At 31.3% G+C, this 18,916-nt stretch overlaps 1 pseudogene; it reads right to left on the minus strand.

The window, feature by feature from the left end:
* Positions 1-7,387: 7,387 nt before the first annotated feature.
* On the minus strand, positions 7,388-8,738 carry LOC107637037 (plasma membrane ATPase 2-like; annotated as a pseudogene).
* Positions 8,739-18,916: the final 10,178 nt, after the last annotated feature.

An 18,916-nucleotide genomic window follows, 5' to 3' on the forward strand; every position in this document is an offset into this window, starting at 1 on the left:
TAGTAACATTTTTTTAGTTATATTATATTATTTTTTATTTTATATTATATACTAAAATTAATTACTACAACATGAAATATTTCATTAAATTCACAAATTCACAAAATGAAATTATTATAGCCTCTTTCATTAATCAATAATCATTGTACAAGTTTACTTCGTGATGCAAATAAAATGAAAAAAAATACTTATAACACTCAAACTCTATGAATATTCTATATAAAAAAAAGGAAAAGTGATACAAGGGAACATAAAACATGAGTTATTGGCAATCTGAAGCACTAACTCAGTCTCCCCAACTTCCTGCAGCACGTAGAGATCAGGAATCTGTAAAAAACCCATCACTGCCTTCTTATACAATTAAACATATTAAGCCAAAAATAACATTGAGTCACCTATACATATGCTCTACTTTCACATGTATTGTGATAAGGGGGAAACTTTTGACATATAACATACAAAATTTTGTGCATTTCTTCCATATAGAACCATACTCCAATACTCTATCCATTCCACAATATCTATTCTTTCAATCTTTATGCATGTCAATAAAAACTTGCTTTGACAATATTAATAGCAAAAGATGACTTGATTCTACCCCAAAAACAAAAATCCTGAATTGAAATTATAACCTCTTTTATATTCTCTATTTACACTCCATTAACAAGCACAATTAAGGTAAGAATGAAAACCATGACACTATTACATTTTGAGCATTTGGTAACATTTATTGCTTAACATTTGTTAAAGTGTTAGTGATTATTATAAAATTATATATAAAGTAACATTTATAATGAAATGTTAGTAAATATATATAATTTTTTAAAAAAACTTCAAAAATGTTACCTATTCTAATCCTGAAAATCAAAATCGGAGACCTACCCTAACTGCTAGAACGGAAGAAAGATCAGGGTACCTGCTCCAAATCTCATTCTCCTTCACACTCTCGCTCTCAATCTCACCCCAAATCTCGTTCTCCTTCACACTCTCACTCTCAATCTCACGGGCGCTCTCAATAGTGCTCCTCCGCTCCTTGAATCTCTCTCTCATTTCAACAAATTCTAGGGTTAGGTTTGTTATTCTCTGTTTTGAGGTGAGTCTAATGGAGAAGGAGAAGAACCTCATTTCGTGTTCTTTCTTCTCTAATGTTCACTGCTTCATTATTATTCTTTGCAATCTTCTTAAGCGTTTTTATATATATTTGTTAAGATTTGTTGGCCATGAATTGATTGAATTTCTAATGTTAAGATTTGCTTAATTCAATCCCGATAATCTCGAAGAGGATACTGGTGATTTTAGAATTGCATCTCCAGCTGCTAAGGTGCTCCTTTTTCTTTCCTTGCTTCATTTCCAAAATTTATTTAGTTATCCTAGCAACATTTTGCACTAGAAAGCAAAGTGTTAGTAGTTAGTAACTAGAACGAGAGAATCAAGACTTGGATATGATGTGACATGTTACGACTATTGTAATATGATATTGTCATGCATGTTCTGTTTGTGTTTGTGTTTGTGTTTGTAAACTTAATTAGTTAACTAACCAGTTTTGAGTTTTTGCTATGGAGACAGCAATGACATGAATAATGTTCAGCTAAATGATGATGTTCTTGGCCTGATTGTGTTTAAATCAGACCTCCATGACCCTTCTTCATCTCTTGCTTCATGGAAAGATGATTCAAGTGCTTGTTCATGGAACCGGGTTCAATACAATCCAGCAATAGGAAGAGTCACTGAGATCAATCTTGCTGGGTTAGAATTATCTGGAAGAATTGGAAAAGGCCTTGAGAAGTTGCAGCATCTAATGGTATTGTCTCTTTCTGATAACAATTTCAATGGTAGCATTACTCATTCACTTACACTTTCCAGCACCATTCAAAATCTTAATCTAAGTCACAATGGCTTTTCTGGTCAAATACCAACTTTATTTCTCAACATGAGTTCAATTAGGTCTCTTGATCTTTCTCACAACTCATTCTCAGGACATATCCCTCAAAGTTTCTTTGACAGTTACAATTTTCTTCACTATTTTTCTTTGTCCAATAACATGTTTGAAGGATAAATTCCTAGCAGAATCTCTAGATGTTCTTCATTGAATAGCATTGATCTTTCGAATAATCATTTCACCGGTTATATTGATTTTGCTGTTGTTTGGTCATTGAGTAGGCTTAGGCAATTGGATTTTTCCAGCAATGCCTTATCAGGTTCTTTGCCTAATGGAATTTCTAAATTTTGAGGTGAAAGATTTCATTTTTCCAGCAATGTATCTTTTTTTCTCTAACAATTTAATTTTGAGGTGGTAGTAGGATGCTGAAGCTGTTGAGAAAAGAGAATTTGATGGCAAAAAGGCTAAGATAGTAGTAACGAGCAAAGTTGAAAAAGTTATCCAGACGTGTGAGTGGTAAGTCCTTTGTTTTCAATTTGAAGTCCTACCCATTAAAGTTCTCTTCAGTGATTTTGTTTATAGTTGAGTTCTATAATCTCCCCAATTTATAGTTTTTTTTGTCCCTATTGCATTTGTCCTAATTTTTGAAAGAAAATGATTGGTTAGCTTTGTTGCATTTTTTAACTTTACTAAAGAAGATATAAAATTTGGAGTCTGAGCTTTTGGACTTGTCATTGTGTTAATTCATTCTTATTTTATTTTAGTTTTGTATTTTTGGACCGTTATAGTGTATAATGTTGTGGTCCTTCTTGAACCTCTCTTTATTATGCTTTGCAGTTTCTGATTTCTGAAAACAGATATTGAGTTGCAAAATTGAAATTTGTCCTCCTATAATATATATATATATATATATAGTGGTTGTAAAATTGAAATTTGTCCTCCTAATTGTTGGTTGCTTTGGAGAAGAGGATTAGCTGGTGCCAAGACATTGCTTGATCTTGTCTCTTGAGGTGTGCACTTAAACTTTTTTAGTTCTTTCTTTTATTGTTCCTGTTGCGTAATAAAAGAAACATAGTTTTTTAAGTTATTAACTTATCATCTTCTGCTCTTCACAGTTCTGTTTGCGCCAATAATGTGCATGTTCAAGGTATTCCTCTTGCTCATTCAAGCTCTTATTATATGTACTTTATTAAGACCATCTTGTACTAACTTATTGTTTCATGAACAGTGCAAGGTATGAAATATAGCAGAAACTAATTAAGAATGAAATGCTTCACTTGCATAAAATTATTGCAAATTTGAAGTTTGAAATTAAGGGTTTGCTGCTGCTTGTTTTTGAAAGGGAACGACAACCTCGAAGAGTTTGTTTTTGGGTGCCTTCTCCAATGGGGCAGGTATTTTCTACTACACCGTGAAATAAGACTTGCTCCTAATGTGGTTTTGCCACCTGGCCTTTATTAAATTGTTACATTTTATAACGAATAAAAACCTAATTATTTTTAAATCCAACAAATTTTTATTTTTAGAAATTCTCAATAATTCTTTTCGCCGAATGAATGTCATTTTGAAATTATGACATTTAGATTTTAGATTAAGACTAGAGGTTTTTCGTTTGCTAGTTGACAGTATGATTAGTAACTAACAGCTTAATTTAAGGATGTCTTGTTCATTCTAGCTATGATGATTAACAGTTCTAGCTTTAGCATGTGTTTTTATTCTTTTCATTGTTTGCTACAGTTGCATGAGTCAAGCAAGTACCAGTACCATGAGCAACTTTGGGATTCTTCTTTCAGCCATGCCTTACCCAGCTGTCTCAAGCCAACTGCTAAATATAAAGGTTCCTGAGGCTTATTACACTTATTACACTGGTATAGAGGAGAGGGAAGCTCATTTGAAAGCTCGGTGAGTGATCCACAACTTTAGACTATTATGGACTTTTCCATCATAATGTATTTTTATAATTGTCAATGCACTACTAGTTTGTCTTATGTTACCTTTCTTGTAGTTTTCTATCTCCTTCTTTACTGTCATTGATCAAAGAAACAAACATATATAGGAGTTTAGCTAGTATATATATCTGGAAGCTAGACATGTATGACTATTTGATTAATAAGAAAGGTTCTATTTCCATTTCTTGCATCATTCTCCACTTGAGTATATACATAAGCCGCTAGTTATTCTACTTTCTGGTCTTCACTGAAGTTGAAATTGCTACAAAGAGTTACTGGTGAAATTCAGTATTCAATCTCCACTTGAATACTTGATCCTCTCAATTCTATAGGTTACTTGAATAGGTTACCCAATGGCATGCATGAACTTGTAAATTTACAATATTAAACTCGTTTTTAATAGTGATTTAATAGTGTAACTAAGGAAGATATTAAAAAAGTTGAGTAATTTAAGTTAGGAAAATAATATATGTATCCTTCTAAACCATGTGATATCTTAGACATTAAATTTCCTGACAAGAAATATACCAAGTGCTATATATGATATAGTGTTATGTTATGTATATGGTTTTACTTTTACCGTTTTAGTAAGGAGGTAGTTTACAGTTTTGTTTGTAATTTTTTCAGGAAGAAACTCCAAAGGATATTCATAAGGATTCAGGAGATAGATATCGAACATGGTATTTTCCTAAGCATGACTTCACACTGATGATGTTGTGGAGCAGGTTTATAATAGTTGGTGAGGAACAAATGATAAATGATTCAGCGTCTGGAACCTTTGATGGTAAATTCCAGTTTTAAAATTGTAAATAGGTTACTTGAATTTGTATATAGGACAATTGTTTATGTTGTTGTCTTCCTAAGATGTGTTCTGTTTCATAGTGCTTCATTGGAGCAGGGATAATTTTCACAGTTCGTGCAACATTGAGGATCATGTCAGAACCAGTTAGGATGATCCCTGAGACTCTCTCTATTCTCATCCAAGTTGTGGTATCTTTCAATCGACTCAATACCTTTTTGCTTGCTGAAGAGTTAGGCAGTAATGAAATTGTAAGGAGTGTTAAGCAAAGTTCAGTTGGTGACAACAATGTTGTAGAAATTGAAGGTGGAAACTTTACTTGGGATTCCAGACTACCTGCAGAGGTGATTCCATGATTATTTTTCTTCAGATTTTATTTCTACCCACTATATGAGTTCTTATTGCTTTTTTATTTGATGTGCATCAGAGAACTTGGTTGACTGGTTTAAGAGAATGGTAATAAGTTGTCGCAGCGATGAGCTAGTCAAGCAGATAAATACATTTTTCTAGGATTAGTATAAGGACTAAGTTTTTTGTGTACATAGTATCACTTTTTCTTTTCTTTTTATATGGAATGTTTATAGAGTTTAAGTGCTATAAGTCTTTGTACAATGATTATTGATTAACGAAAGAGGCTATAAAAATTTTATTTTGTGAATTTGTGAATTTAATGAAATATTTCATGTTATAGTAATTAATTTTAGTATATTTATATTATGTATAATATAAAATAAAAAAAATAGTATAATATAACTAAAAAAATATTACTAAAGATCTTTTGTAACATTTTTTAAGTGTTACAAAAAATATCTATGGTAACATTTTTTGAAGTGTTACAAAAAATATCCATGGTAACATTTTTCTAAGTGTTACATAAAATATCTATTGTAACATTTTTTAAGTGTTACAAAAAATATTTATGGTAACATTTTTCTAAGTGTTACAAAATATATCTATTGTAATATTTCTTTAAGTGTTACTAAGAAAGGTCTACCGTAATATTTCTCATAATATTACTATAGAAGATCTATTGTAACATTTTTATTAAATGTTATTAAATCTTTAGAAAAATGTTAGTAAAACTCTTTAGTAACATAGGGTATATTTAACATTTGTTAAATTGTTACTAATATACATATCTAACATTTTAATATGATTTGGTAACATTTCTTAAATGTTAGTAAAAGTCAATTATGTAGTAGTGTGAGTCTTTGCCGCTGGTATACTAACCCGATTGGAGGAACTGTAACTGCTTCTCTCAATACAGTTTTATATACATCCAAGGGCTCGAACTTGAGACAAAGGGGAAAAGGATGAGCTTACCTACCACTTGAAAATCACTAATGTAATATGCAGCAAAAATTAAACTATTTTCCACTAGCTGAAGATGATTTCTAATGTTCTAATCTAGAAAATAAGAACTACCTGAACAGTTTAAAAATCAAAGTTGTTGGACTAATACTTACACAATAGCATCCTCAACTTAAAGTAAGCAACCAAAATGAGAAAGGAAAAATGATTTGATAGGTTATGCACGACAACTATTAATTGGGAATTCAAAGCAGCAAATACAATGCCTTATAAACAAAAACATGAAAATTTTAAATGGTTTAATTATGAAAATATACACTAGAGGAATGTTAGGAAAACAAGAAAACTAATGCATTCAAAGAAACCTTTAAAGATGCAAGCTCCTTTAGTCCCATTTCAACTGAAAGCATACTCTCGATATTTCCTTCTCCAGTAAGATCATTCAAGTCTGGAACAAGTTTGCTCCTCTTATTTGGGGCTTCATCACCTGCTTAAAATTGATTATAATTATATCTGGAAAAACCAAGGGTTCATGAAACAGAACAGTAAAAATTATTACTAAAGAAGAAATAACATGAGCACAGATTTGTCCTATAATGCTGTCAAATTAGTATGAAATGAAGAATAAGAAGTCTTTATTTCATGCCTTTTTCCAGCATTCCTCCTTAGCTTTTTGTCATTTATACTTAAAGGTGAAACTATTTAAGAATGTCAATAGAGAACAAGCAGACAATCATTTAGTAAACCTCAATCATATACCAAGAAAGAAATAAAGCAAGTACCTGTTTCTCAAGCTCCCTAACTCTGGCCTCTGTCTCCTTGCATCTCTCTTCCTCAACTCTGAGCTGTGTGTATCAATTTCAACCAAGGTTAGTACTATCAACATCAAGAGGGAGAAAGAGATAATATTAAAATACCTTGTCAAGTATGCTTTCATTATCTTCGTGGAGTATATCAACCTGTAGACAGAGAAGATACCTCAATTCGAAATATACAAATCCTCTTTTATGGGAAATGCATACCAAAGGTGCGGTACAAGAAGCAACTAACCTCATCAAGAAGTGCAGAAGCATCATGGTTGCATCCTGAATCTTTTGGTTGAACAAGGCCAGAGTCAAACGAAAACCTGTAAATATTCTGCTAAACTGAGTTACATGATCATGCAGATAGAGGAACTCAAAATTGCTATTGCAGTTTTCATATTAAAATATCCAAATCCAACTAAGGAAGCATTCGCATCTTATCAGAACTAGAAATAAACAATCTATAATGCAGAGGAATAAGCCAGAGTGAGGGTGAGAGTGGTAGTTAGTTAAATTTACCTTTTATCCTTTGGCTTATTGGAACGAATGAGAAGGTCGAGTGGAGCTGGATATTTCCTCCACATATTCACAGGTGCAAAAAAAAAAAGAAGTTACTAGGCAAGGTGAATCACCTTGAACAAAAAAACTAGCAAGCACTTATGATAACACTAAGACCAGGTTCTGTTAAAACAATATCAGATGCACTACGAGCAGCATCCGTGGCATTGGCGACAGCTATACCAATGTCTGCCTTCTTTAGAGCAGGTGCATCATTCACTCCATCACCAGTCATTCCACATATATGTTTCCTCACTTGCAAACGCTTCACAATCTCATACTTGTGTTCTGACAAAAAATATAAAACAACAATCATATTAATACTTATTCGAGTACACGTGAAGTCCCCGGGATAGTATCGAGATATACCAGGAAATACACCAACAAATCCATCTGCTTTTTCGATTAGTTCATCAATAGGCAAGTCAGCAATGAATTCATCCTTGTCCTGTTCAAATAAACAAGATGTACATATTGGTACCCATTCCCAAGCGTCGTCCTATTTCCTTTCTTATAGCTAGTTGATCACCTAATAACAAAAAAATGGGAGATATATAAATGAGTATATTCATTTCTAAAGGATACTTTGTGTTGCCCAAATTCTTAACTATGTCATGATAATCAATACAACAGCCAATTCCCAATCTTTTCAAACTAAATTACAGTGATTCTGTACAATAACACAATCAAGTCAAAGGTGTTGACTATGGACCTATAATCATTTTGACATTTACTCTGAGATTTAGTGCCCTCCGTATTGTTTCGGCACTATCATGCCTAGGTGGGTCAAAGAGGGGAATAAGGCCAATAAACTGCCATGGGCCTCCAGCACTTTCTTTCCTTCCATCGGAAACTTCCTGTATGCAACGGAGAAGTTAACATAATCATACCATTTCTACTATCTTAAAATATAAGCAAGCAAATATAGCAAATGACAATGTGACGAATTCATCAATTACCTGGTATGCTACAGCAAGAGATCGCAGACCGCGCTTTGCAAACTTATCAATCACTGCATGAACTCTGCGTTTGATGTCTGATTTGTTGTGGGCAAAGTGTAGGATCTAGCCATCATGTTACGACTCAATGAGAATAAAAAAGACAAAATATCAACAGTTAACCATAAAAGTATATAAATGATGGTAAATTACCTGTTCGGGTGCACCTTTGCTTACTCTATACATTTTACCATCTTGATCAATATAGGTCAATGTAGTCCTCTTATCAGTTGGATTGAAAGGAAGAAAATGCACTTCTTGTATACCAGCACGTGCCTTTGGTATTAATCAGCAAGCAGGAACAAAGAAAAAACAAATTCATCAACCTCAATAATAATAATAATAATAATAATAATAATAATAATAATAATAATAATAATAACCTTTAGCGTGATAGATTCAAGTCACACAAAGAGAAGCAATTCCAGGTTGCTTATTCATTAAAACAAATCACACAGAAATTGAATTAATTTAAAATAATTGAAAAAGAAAAACAAGAGAAAAAGAAATAATGGAACTACCTGCCAGAGGATAAAAGGATTGGAAGTCTTGACGGTAGATTCTTCAACCTCAACCTCAGGTGTGGAAGAGCAACCACCTCTAATTATTTTATTGGCCAAAATAGCTCAATTCTAGGAGAGAAGACCTAATATTCATAATCATTAATCTTAAGCATGCATGGTTTACAAGACTTGAAGGATTTAATATAAAATCATCATTAATTTAAAAAAACATTATCTAAAGGACCTAAACTCCCAAATTGAAGAGAACGAGAAAGAAGACAATGAAAATTTAACTTACAAGTAGAAAGCAACTGAGGAGACAGAATGAGATCCAAAGATTCAAAGTGCTCAGAGATTGAGATAGAGACAGAGCAAGATTGAGAGATTCAGAGCACTGAGAGTGAAAATGGGAGTGAGAGCATGCAATGCTTACGGAGATCTTCCGGCGTGGAGAACTAGTGGCGACCGGTGGGCTTGCTCTTGAATTTTCCTCTTCTCATTGCAATTTCGATTCAATCACTCACGCACACTACGATCAGATTAGAATAATGAAACTCTTCTTCTGCACGTAATTTTTGGAAACAAAATTAAAAAGAAATCGAAACAAGCATGAAACAAAAATGAAATAATCAGAATTGAAAATAATCAAACCCTAGAATTAGATTGAGATTGAAAAACGTTCCAAGGAGAACAAATCACAATCCAGAGAAAGAGAGAGATGAAGAGATTGTTTTGGAGAATGGTTTTTTGATTCTTGATTTCAAAGGAAACAATGATTTTGAGCACCGATTGAAAGCACTGAGCGAGAAAACTGAAAACATGCAATGGTTCGTGAAAGGGTTTTTGGGAGACTATGAACCCCTTTGTGTTTAGGAATAAGAATAGGTAACATTTCTTTAAACTTTTTTAAGAAAATTAACTATATTTACTAACATTTTATTGTAAATGTTATCTTAAATATAATTTTATCTACAATGCTAACATTTTAACAAATGTTAAAAGACAAATGTTACTAAAGGTCTAAAATGTAGTAGTGCAAGAGAATGTTTGTATACTGTATTACAAATACAAGGAGGTGACTCACACATAGTTGAGGTTCTACTTCTGAAGTACATTAATATCCAAGTTATTTTTCTACTTTGAATCTTAGTGTCATGCAACAAGTTGATCATGATTGGGGTGCCTTTACAGAGGAAGGAGAGTTCGTCATGGGTTAACGATTTTGAAGCAAAGACAAAACCCTGTTAGCAGTGAAAAAATACAGTATTCGCTGATCTGTAGAGTATAAGGTATTAGAATCTAATCAATATAAGTACTATGAAAAGTGTAGATAGTATGGTGAAGGCTGTGATTGGTTGATCCATCTGACTTTATGGCAAAAAAAGGCTACTGGGATGTCCATAAGTACAATGGTCGATGTACATGTTTGATTACTAACTTACTAATGTTTCCAAGAGACTGCAGACAACTTGATTATCATGTAATTCGTTCCACAATATTTTCAATGGTGCAAGCTTATGCCATTATTTCAATAAAGGTGTTGTCGAATTCAATCGAGAGAACATTTGAATTTAGGGGCAGTTATAGAAAGGTTTGGATGGCCAAATAGAAATTAATTGCATAAATATATGGTGATTGAGAATAATCATATAATTTGCTGCCAAGATGGATATTGGGTGTCCAAATTTATGCTGAAACTTTTGTGATGATGAAGACATTCCCAGCTCAAATTGATGGTGTGGTTGACCCAAATCAAGTGTACTTTCATCATACTATTTAGATATTTTTTTTCTTTGTTTAGAGGCTTTTAAGCACTGCAAACCCTTTATCAGTGTTGGCAACACTCGTCTATATGAAAAGGATGAAGGGTCTTTGCTGATGATGATTGCACAAGATGGAAATTCCAATATTTTGTCACTTGCTTTTGCATTGGTTAAGGGTGATAACACAGTCGTGAAATTTTTTCCTAACTCATTTGCGTGAGTAGGTGAGTCCTCAATCAGACATTCTTGTTAGATATAAAATAAATGCAAGAATTCTTGTTGGTCACGTAATATTTTTCATTATGTTTATGAATATCATTAACCATTAGTGTGTAATAAGACTCGTTTGATGTGAATAGGTAACTCCTCAATCGGGTATTCTTGTTATATTTGACAAGCATAATGGCAAACAAGCTGCTCTTAATGGAGATGGAAGTGGATGGCAACCTCCTACTGCTTATCATGCATTTTGTATTTGCCATATTGCTGCAAATTTCGTACGTAACTTTAATAGTAAGGATGCGAGAAAGGCCTTTGTCAATGTAGCCAATGCAAAATAAAGTATCCAAACAAAAAAAAAGTAGATTAATATGGAGAACTAAACATAAAAAAGTGTATCCAAAATAAAAGGTAAGCTAATCACGTGTAGTAGATGGCATTATTCCACCAAGACCAAATGGACCACCATTATAAACTGTCGACACTTCGTTTAGATTAACTCAAGCCGTGTTTGTGGTAAGCTTATAATCTTCTCCATTATCAGATGATGCAAGCTGTTGCGAAGATCGATGTGGCTAAGACGGCCTAGAATCCTCTCCAAAGCAGCGGGCAACAACATCTATTGTAAAAGGCTCCAAGGCACTCTCGACTAGACTAGAACTAGGCATATCCGAAAACAACTGAGACCTAAAATCATGCATCGAAGGATATGCACTACTATGTATCATTCGAGAACTCGATCCTCTAAACACATATAAGAGCTGTGATAAAGATTTGCCTCCACTGTAACACCCTACTATACTTAATCTTATGCTTAAGTCATAAGACTGAGATAGTAAGGTATTACGACCTCTATATATCTATATATATATATATAGATATATAGAGGTCGTAATACCTTACTATCTCAGTCTTATGACTTAAGCATAAGATTAAGTATAGTAGGGTGTTACATCCACTACAAAAATTGCCACAAAAAATCCTACTACCTCCCACACCTGCACGGTGTCCCCTACCTCCCTTGCCTGCACAGTGTTCCTACCTCCCTCATGTACCCCACCTCCACCATCTTTTTCTCCTATTCTGCCTTTATCACCACCTTCCTCACCCCATCATCTTCATCATTCACATTAACGTGCATCTGAAATCAGGATGATTAACTCGTGTGCCAATGCATGCACAAGTAGCTTTGCGCCACCTGTCCATGATAGGTGGAGGCCTATAGCTAGCAAGTAGATATGGAACTGAAGGTATGTCTACTACATCGGGAAATACTCTTACCAGTCTCGAATTTTCCAACAGTGCTTCTTCTGATAAGAACCTCCTCCTGCAAGTTTGAGTCCACCACATCGAGTACTCATGGGAGGGTCGCAGATCATCTATTGTATCAAACTCCAGAGAGTATCATATCTCCGATCCCAACACTCATGCCACTCTTTAAGCTTTGTCGGCCACCAATGGTCTCCACCTCGACCATCCTATGCACGCAACAGGTCAATGCATCTGGCAAGACTAGGCACATGCTGGCAACCACCAAACTATCCAACAACTCGTTCCGGATGGTACTACTCAATTTGAGTTAAGTGAATAAGAGCAGTCACGAATAGTGGTCTAGTGATAATTTAATATAGTGATTTTATACTTGAGGGTATAAATGATTGTAAAATCCTCATCTACTTTGTTAGAGTATAATTAGAATCAATTAGATCAATTAGCATTATTTAGTATATCTTAATATTTATTATAGGATATTACGTCTTTATTATTTCGATTCTCTTAGTACTTATAAATATCCTTCTATATTGTATTATTCTACATACAACTTGAATACACACAAACTTTTTCTCTACTCTTCTCTCTTACCTTTTCTAACATGGTATCAGAGCCATGATATCTTCCTTGAGGAGGATAGGTTGTTTTTCTTTTGAAATCACCGTATTTTCCATACTTTTTTTCGCGCCATTTTTTCCTTTCTCTTTTGTCCATGTTTTGATGCTTTCTCACCTCACCGATTAGCTCATTCACTACTTACTTATTCTCATAGAGAAACCATATATTTTCCATCACTTTTCGATAGTTTACCATCTCTTTGCAGTTTGTCATTTTTTCAGCAATTATCCATCAGTTCGCTATCTTTTCAGCAGTTTTTCGGCAGTTGGCCACTCTTCCAGCAATTCGTCTGCGTTCTCTTCCGGCAATTTCTTCTGCGCTTTCCTTGTGGCAGTTACGTCTGTATTTTTTTGTGGCAATTCCGTCTGTGTTTTCTTGTGGCAATAGCATATCTGAATATTTATTATAGGATATTACGTCTTTATTATCTCGAATCTCTTAGCACCTATAAATACCCTTCTATATTGTATCATTCTCAATAAATAGAATACACACAAATCCTTTCTCTATTGCTCTCTCTCTTACCCTTCCTAACATGGTATGAGAGCCATGGTATCCTCCTTAAGGAGGATAGGTTGTTTTCTCTTTTAGTGAAATCATCGTATTTTTCATACTTTTCTTTCGTGCCATTTTTTTCCTTCTCTTTTGTCCATACTTTGATGCTTTCTCACCTCACTAATTAGTTCATTCACTACTTAACGTATTCTCATAGAGAAACCATATGTATTCCATCACCTTTCGATAGTTTGCTATCTTTTTGCACTTTGTCACTTTTTCAGTAGTTTTCTAGCAGTTCGCCATCTTTTTAGCAGTTTTTTGGCAGTTGGCTACTTTTGTGGCAGTTTTGTCTGTGTTCCCTTTTGGCAGTTTTGTCTGCGCTTCCTTCCGGCAGTTCCATCTGTGTTTTCTTGTGGCAGTTTACTTTTGTGGCAGTTTTGTCTGTGTTCCCTTTTGGCAGTTTTGTCTGCGCTTCCTTCCGGCAGTTTTGTCTGTGTTTTCTTGTGGCAGTTTCACTTGCGTTTCCTTGTGGCAGTTTTGTCTGCGTTTTCTTGTGGCAATTTCGTCTGCGCTTTCTTGTGACAGTTTCGTCTGCGCTTTCTTCTGGCAGTTCCATCTGCACTTCCTTCCGACAGTTCCATCTGTGCTTCCTTCAGACAGTTCCGTCTGCACTCGTTCTATCAGTTTATGCATTTTTTTTATTTTGTTGTTTTAAATAAATTTCAAACTCAAATTGTCATTTTGAATTTGAGAGGGGATGTTAGAGTATAATTCAGATCAACTAGATCAATTAGCATTATTTAGCATATCTTAATATTTATTATAGGATATTACATCTTTATTATTTCAATTCTCTTAGTAATTATAAATACCCTTTATATTATATGATTCTACATACAACTTAAATACTCACAAACATTTTTTCTGTTCTTCTCTCTTACCTTTCTAACATACGTACCTATTCAATTAAAATAAGTTTATAAAAGAAAAGTCTCTATATCTTTATAAAATATATTTCATTCTTCTTTCTAACCAATGTAAGGCTTCGCACATAAAAGGAACCTTCCTTTGCAAAATACTCCCCAGAGAATTATTACTGACCAATTAAAGAAAGAAGTTTGGAAAATATAATCCCGTGAATGCTTGTTAATTTTGGTGTTTATCATAATAATCCATGCTATGGCATCAAGCAATTAGCAATTAATTAAATTGAAGGATCATTTTTCGTAAATTAGGATTATATAATGGGCTCATTTGTTTGTTTTTAGTGTTTAAAATATATATAACTATTCATGTACAATTTTTTTTACTCGTTTAAATTTTTTTAAAAAAATAATTTCATAACATAGTATCAATATTTCTATAATCAAAAGATCTAAAATTCGATCTTTAATACTTTTAAAAAAAATAAACATAAGATAAATAAATAAATAAAAGACTTATACAAAAAATGCAAGCAAAGTTAAAAAGAAGTTCTTATTTGAGGATGTATTAGAGATATAATTATTTATGTGTCTTCTCTTATTAATTTAAACTTTTAGAGAAAGTAATTTTATAATATCTTAAATATTTTTTTTTTCAAAAATAAGTATTTATTTCATTTTTTAATTTTTTTTATTAGTGCTTCTAAAAAAAAGAAGAAACAAAGAAAATAAATTTTATTTTGATAATAAAATTAAAAATTTATTATCATATATTTTAAAAAGATAAATATATCCATTTATAAAATATAAAAACTGAACCACGATAAAAATTCTTATGAGATTTTTCTATTGCGCTATCCTAAAAATGGGATTAACTTATATTATGGTTATTATTTGCTAGATCTAAAAATTGAATTTTATTTTAAAATGAAAAATTGCATTACTGTGTATAGAGATATATGTTGATATATCTAAAAAAAATGTTTATACATATTACGTACTATAATGAAAACAAAATATTTTAAATCAAAGACATCATTAATAAGATAACATATTTAGTATATTACTATATTAAACATTATTTATGTAATTATATTTAATTTTATACTAAAAATAAATATATAATAAAACAATTATACATTTTAATTTTTCATAGAATATACCATATATTTATTTAAAATAATTCTTTTCGATCCTCCTGACTATATATATCCAAACAGCTAACTACATTCGGATGATAAATATATCTAAAGAGTAAAGTATCGTTTTTGTCCTCAATGTTTGGGATAAATTCTATTTGTATTTCTAACATTTAAATTATTCTATTTGTATCTTTAATATTTGTAAAAGTGATTCAATATTATCCTGCCGTCAATTACACATCATGAGCGCTTTAGATTGAGTTTTAAAAATCTCTTCTTGAAGTTAGAATACAAATGTCTGGGATAGAATTGATGATCTACTCCAAAAATAGTTCATCAAATGTTGAAACTAATTCCTACAACATTTACATAATTCACTTTTCTAGGGACATAATTGAATCTAAACACAAATAGTGGGTATAATATTAAAATCGAACACATCCAAGTGAGACCTAATTGAGAATGAATCATCCACGTGAGAATAATTGAAAAATATAATCTGATTTGTTAGTATAATTGATAGTAGGATAACATTGAATCACTTTTATAAACGTTGAAGATACAAATAAGACGATTTAAATATTAGAGACACAAATAAGACTTACCCCAAACATTGGGGACAAAAACAATACTTTACTCTATATATATATATATATATTCACTCCTGCTTTCAATTCTAGGAAAATACTTCTCTCAACCGGGTAAACAAATATGGCCAATACATATATATATATAGAGAGAGAAATGTTAGGAAACTAGCAACTTTTGTGATTATTAGCCATCAAATCTATCAATGATGATTTAATGGTGTGAAATTGGTGTGAAATTTCATCTAATGACTCACATTTCTCTGCTGGTTACATGCTGCCGAAAATTTAATAAAATTGTTGGCCCCTAGACTTTTCCATATATATATATATGTGGAAAATATCAAGGGCATGTCTTGGTACTAATAATAATGTTTATATATAGAATTAATAAATCCAATCATAATGTGGCATACATGAAAAAAAAAAAAAAAAAAAAAAAAAAAAAAAAAAAACAGAAGAAAAGGAAGAAAAGAACTATTGTATTCCATTATTTTCTGTTTTCCTTAATTAGCTTAGCATGTAAAACTATCAGCAATGACGACGAGAATATATTAACGTGAAAGATACAAAGGAGAAAGTAAAGTGATTTGACCAAGATCCAAAATAAGAGCCTTACCTATACCTTACGTCTAATTATTTGAAAATTGAGGATTGCCCCAAACAAGGACAAAATTAAAAATAAAAAAAGTAGAAATGGGAAAGATATCTACATCATTCCGTAGTGTGTGAATTTTCTGCATGGGATATAGTAGCTAGCTATATAAGTACTATACATACTATGAAAAGAAACAACAATATAAACCAATTTGCCAATAGAGATGTATGTATTTGCGTTTGATTAAGAAACCATTATTATTTTCTTTTTCCTTTAAGCTACAACATTAATGACGATATCAATATGCAAAGCTTACGTAATTAATTATGAGTAGCTCTTTTAAGATTCTCTTTTGACTTGCAAAAAGCTATGAATTAGAGTCTTTATTAGCCGTCTCTCTCTTTCTCTCTTTCATGGCAAGGATGTGAAAGTAGTATTGTTATTGCATATAATATAGGAAGAGTTTTAAATGTATCGAAAATATTAGTGTTTCAATTGTTTTAACCGTTGATCTGAATTATAAAAAGAAAAAGTCTAGGAGACCTAATATATATTAATTTAAATCAACAGTTAAAATAACTGGAATACCGGTGTTTTTCAGTACACTTAAAATTTTTTCTATAATATAATACATGCGGTCAATTTATTTGTTTGTTTAAATACTAAATTTTAAATATTATTTTATATATAATAATTCATTAATTAACAATAAAATTTTAATAAAATTTAAGTTTATATATAACATACGAGTGTAGTTGTTAAAAAATTAAAAATATAAAATATTTAAAAAAATTACTTTCAATACTTAATTTTTTAAGATATTTGATTTAATAATTAAAATATTTATTATTTTTTTATTAGATAATTTGTACATTCACACAATATTTTTAAGGATTTCTATTTACTATTTCATTAAAATTTTAAAGCCAGATGTAGCTGCTTACGAAATAAATAAATGAATTGTTACTAAGTCAAGAGCTCGACCACAAGTCCTTATCAATTAATGATCTTAATTAATCTCATATTAATTTAAAAAAATGAATTATCGTATCACTAATTATTTGTACGCATGCATGTTTTGAGAGGGGAGCCACCATGGTGGGCATGTTTTCTTTTGGTAATAAGAGAGAGAGAGAGAGGTGCTGGTGGCAACAGGACAATCTCAAGCCATGGCCTCAGCACCTTCCTCTAACAAACCGACAAACCACGTGACACAAAGATGAAAGAGCATATGATAATTAGAAACATGACCTTATTCTTCATCATTATATCCATCTTACAACATGGATAGAAATAAAAATAATTAAAAATATAAACTAAAGGCAAGGTCCTTATAATTGCATATCCAAGAAGAGGAGTAAAAATGATTCATATTAAATGATCAAAATATTATCAAGGTAATTCCATCTATACTAAAAGAAAAATAAAATAAAATAATAAGAGTTCTTGCTAGGGAATCAATTAGGTCCAGTCAACTTCTGCCAATTTTTTAATAAATTGAATCTCGAAACCCGTCTTAACAAAGATAAGTTGATATATATAGATGTTTCTTTTGCTAAGCATTATAATTTTTTTTATATTAAATAAATATTTTTTAATGTATTTTTCGAATTTTTTGTATTACGGATGTGGGAAGAAAATTTTTTTATAATTTTTAATTTGGTTTATTTAATCAGTTTCTAATTATTTAAATTTTAAATTTAAAAAATTTAAAATTAATTATTAATAATTATAATTAATTGAGTTATTTAATTCTTGGCTAATTACACACTTTGTTATCTATACTTTTTCAAATAATAATAACAATAATAGTTTAATTTTAATATACAAACAATATAAAATGTTTTTTTATAGTTGTTCAGATATATCTTTTTTATGATTATTCATATGATCAATGTAAAAAATAATTATTTTTACTGACATAATACTATATAATTATATGCTCATGTAAAATTATTATTTTATAAGTATATCAAAATTAAATTAATAATAATAATAATAATAATAATAAAGGTTATTAGAAAATAATGGTAGACATCGTGATTAAGCAAAGACCCATGGTTGACAATGCCATCCCATCTAAAATTTTCAAACCTTTCCACCCTTTTCATCTTTATTTCCATCACACATATACTCATTAATTTGATTTTAGCTATGAAAAGTTTATGCGATGATAAGACTTAGAAATTTTTACATCCTTTCAAGAGCAAGTAAAAATGTCTAGACACCTTCATACCAAGAAAGGAAAAAAAAAAGTCTACACCTTCTTTCAATGTTCAACACTTAGTCTTACATACCTTTCATTATTATATTCTTGCTATACATTTATGCGATGCTTACCCAAAAATAAATAAACAAATAAAACCTATAACTAACTAACATTTCTATAGTAGAAATAGTTGAGTTGTTGATCATTCAAAGATGTATAGAATACGATTTTTTTTTTTTTTAACTTAATGGGAAAGCATATAACTAAAATTCTAAGTGATATCATCA

This window comes from Arachis ipaensis, chromosome B2 (assembly GCF_059453495.1).
Source record: "Arachis ipaensis isolate K30076 ecotype BB chromosome B2, ASM5945349v1, whole genome shotgun sequence".
Classification (NCBI taxonomy): domain Eukaryota; kingdom Viridiplantae; phylum Streptophyta; class Magnoliopsida; order Fabales; family Fabaceae; genus Arachis; species Arachis ipaensis.